At 40.3% G+C, this 3,873-nt stretch overlaps 1 non-coding gene across 1 annotated transcript; it reads left to right on the forward strand.

Moving 5' to 3' along the window:
- The first annotated feature begins 3,766 nt into the window (after window positions 1–3,766).
- Window positions 3,767–3,873, forward strand: LOC133862105 (small nucleolar RNA R71). The gene has a single exon (XR_009899129.1). It is a non-coding gene; the product is annotated as a small nucleolar RNA R71 (small nucleolar RNA).

The following is a 3,873-nucleotide window of genomic DNA, read 5'->3' on the forward strand; positions in this document are numbered from 1 at the left end:
GTTCCCTATTCTTTGGCATCTGTCACAAGCACTGGAAAACCCAAAAGCATCTTTAAATATAGTAGGCCAAAAGAAACCTGCTTGTAATACCTTCAGTGCTGTCGTCTTTGCTCCAAAGTGTCCTCCACAGGCAAGCTGATGGCAATGCTGTAAAATGCCGGTATGCTCTTGCTCGGGTACACATCTCCGAATGATTTGATCAGGACAGAATTTGAATAGATAAGGTTCATCCCAATGGTATTGTCTAGATATAGATATTAATCTCTTCCTTGCTTGACTAGACATACTTGGGGGAAAAACCTTTTTAGTGATGTAGTTCACAATGTCTGCATACCAAGGAGAGTGGACATTGATGGCAAATAATTGCTCGTCCGGAAATTGTTCGCCTAAGGGGAGCTCACTCCCTTCTTCTTCATGAAGCAACTTGGACAAATGATCTGCAACCGCATTTTCACTTCCTTTTTTATCCCTTATTTCTAGATCAAATTCTTGCAGTAGTAAGACCCATCAAATCAATCTAGGTTTTGCATCCTTTTTTGCAAACAAGTATCTGAGAGCAACATGATCAGTGAAGATGATGACTTTAGATCCAATCAGATATGATCTAAACTTTTCCAATGCAAAGATGACTGCTAACAGCTCTTTTTCAGTGGTGGAATAATTTAGCTGAGCATCATTTAAGGTTCTAGAAGCATAATAAATAGCATGAGGTAACTTATCAACTCGCTGGCCTAAAACAGCTCCCAAGGCAAAATCGCTGGCATCACACATAAGTTCGAACGGGAGGTTCCAATCTGGTGCCATCATGATTGGTGCAGATGTAAGTAATTTTTTCAATAAATTGAAAGCATCCATGCACTCGTCAATCCATACAAACTTTGCATCTTTGGCCAACAGTGTGCAGAGGGGTCTAGAAATCTTGGAGAAATCCTTGATGAATCTTCTATAAAATCCGGCATGCCGTAGAAAACTTCTTATACCCTTTACCGTCATAGGCGGAGGGAGTTTGGAGATGATGTCAATCTTTGCCTTATCAACCTCAATACCTTTGCTAGAAATACCATGACCCAGCACGATGCCTTGTTGTACCATGAAATGACACTTTTCCCAATTAAGTACTAGATTGCAGTCTTCACACCTTTTGAGAACAATCTGTAGATGATGGAGGCATTCATCAAAGTTAGAGCCAAAAACACTAAAATCATCCATAAATACCTCAATGAATTTTTCCACCATGTCTGAAAAAATGCTCATCATGCATCTTTGGAATGTAGCGGGTGCATTGCATAATCCAAATGGCATCCTCCGGTAGGAAAATGTGCCAAAAGGACATGTGAATGTGGTTTTTTCTTGATCCTCCGGAGCTATGGCAATCTGAGTGTACCCACTGTACCCATCCAAGAAACAATAGTAGTTGTGATGAGCTAACCTTTCTAACATTTGATCAATGAAAGGTAGAAGAAAGTGATCTTTTCGAGTCTCCTTGTTTAGCCTTCGATAGTCAATACATACCCTCCATCCGGTGGTAATTCTTGTAGGTACCAGCTCATCTTCTTCATTCTTCACCACTGTAATTCCACTCTTTTTCGGCACTACTTGAACCGGACTTACCCATTTGCTATCTGAGATGGGATAGATAATCCCAACATCTAGCAATTTAAGAACTTCATCTCTAACCACCTGCTTCATGTGTGGGTTAAGTCGTCTTTGTGAGTCCCTGGTTGGCCTTGCTTCATCCTCAAGGAGAATTTTGTGCATGCATTTGGAGGGGCTTATGCCTTTAATGTCGGCAATGGTCCATCCTATTGCAGTTTTATGATCTCTAAGAACCTTTAAAAGCTTCTCCTCTTCCCCGAAACTTAACTCTACAGCAATTATTATTGGTAGTGTCTCATTGTCTCCCAGATAGGCATATTTCAAATGGGTCGGAAGCTGCTTCAACTCTAAAACTGGGGCCTGGACAATAGATGGAACAAGAGTAGTATTAGTTGGCTTAAGCATTTCAAAAGGAGGTGCATACTTACTTGAATGTGGTGGAGATGCATTAAGGAATTGCACGGCTTCAATGATGTCATTAGAAAAATCCTTGGAATCGGGCTCAATGTCTTGTATCTTGAAACTGTGAGTGAGAGTGGCCTCCAATGGATCAATATGATAGACCTGAAAAGCTTTCTCCACAACAATTTGAACTTCACAGACATTAAAACAATCAAGATGATCCTGGGGTAATTTTAATGCATCAAAAACTTTGAACTCTATTTTCACCCCATTTACCTTCATACTTACAATGCCCTTTTTCACACAAATTTTTGTATCTGCAGTTCTCATAAAGGGTCTTCCCAAAATAATAGGTAAAGGCAATGGCATAGGAGATTCTTCCATATCAAGCACAATAAAATCAACAGGTAAAATAAATTGATCTACCTTTACAAGGACATCTTCGAAAATACCTCTCGGCCTTTTAATGCTTCTGTCTGCCAATTGTAAGGTGATTGAAGTTGGTTGGAGCTCCCCCAGACCCAATTTCTCATATATAGTGTATGGCAATAGATTGATACTTGCTCCCAAATCCAGTAATGCACGATCAAAAAGTTGGTCACCAATCCTGCAAGGAATAGTGAAACTACCTGGATCTTTCAATTTTGGTGGCAACTTTCTCAATAGTACTGCACTGACCTCTTCTGTTAAAGCAACTTTTTCATGAGCCTGAAACTTCCTTTTATTAGTGCAACAATCCTTTAAAAATTTAGCATAAGAGGGACTTTGCTTAATTGCATCTAGTAAGGGAATTTGCTTAATTGCATCTAGGAGTTGCTTTTCTTTCTTTGGTTTTACTAATCTCTGAGGGAAGGGTGGTGCACTCACCTTCTCTTTTTCACTTACCTTGGAGGTCGTGGCTGCAGTTGAAGATGCTGGTATTGTCTCCTTAGTTCCCACCTTGTTATCATTGGTGTTCCCACTTTTGAGAGTTGTTACAGTCTTGAGTTGCTCGTGACCTCTTGGATTGGGTAGTGTTTGGGATGGAAATTCACCCCTCTTTCTCTCACTCAACTCTTTGGCCAACTGCCCCACTTGTGTTTCCAACCTTTGAATAGCTTGATTGGTCTGAGTATTGGTCTACTGTTGTGAAGTTATAAATTCGCATAGAACACTGTCGAGGTCATTCTTCTTTGGTTCTGGATTCGGTTGGACTACTTGTGGTGGAGCTTGATAGTTATTTCCTTGCTGGAAATTTCTTTGTTGCCCTTGTGGATTCTGCACATTTTGATTATAACTCCATGAAAAATCGGGGTGGTTTCGCCACCCTGCATTGTAAGTGTTGGAGTATGGATTGTTCTTTGGAGGATAGTTATTCTGTCCCACATAGTTTGCTTGCTCTTGATCTGTAAAAGAAGACATGGGACAAGTCTTAGTGGTGTGGTCAGAGTGAGAACATATGGCACATACCTCAATTTGAGCAATCTGTTGAATGGGAGAGATGTGATGAGTAGTCATGGCTTTTACTAGCATGTCCAGTTTCTTCTCCATGGTAGCCATCTGAGTTTGAACGCCATTATTGACATTTACTTCATAGACTCCCTTTCCTTTGAGTCCTTGTCTTTCTCGGGATGAAAATTGTTGGGAGTTTTTGCTTAGAGTCTCAAAGAGTTCGATGGCCTCTTCGCTATTTTTCTCCATTAGCACGCCTCCACAAGCTAAATCTACAAGACTTTTATTAGAATTATTTAAACCTTCATAAAAAGCTTGTACCTGATCGTCTTGAGATAGATTATGATGTGGGTATTTTAGAAGTAGCTCATTGAAGTGCTCCCACGCCTCAAAGAATAGGTCTCCATCTTTTTGTTGGAAGGTTTGAATCTCCCTCCTCAATTG

This window comes from Alnus glutinosa, chromosome 2 (assembly GCF_958979055.1).
Source record: "Alnus glutinosa chromosome 2, dhAlnGlut1.1, whole genome shotgun sequence".
Classification (NCBI taxonomy): domain Eukaryota; kingdom Viridiplantae; phylum Streptophyta; class Magnoliopsida; order Fagales; family Betulaceae; genus Alnus; species Alnus glutinosa.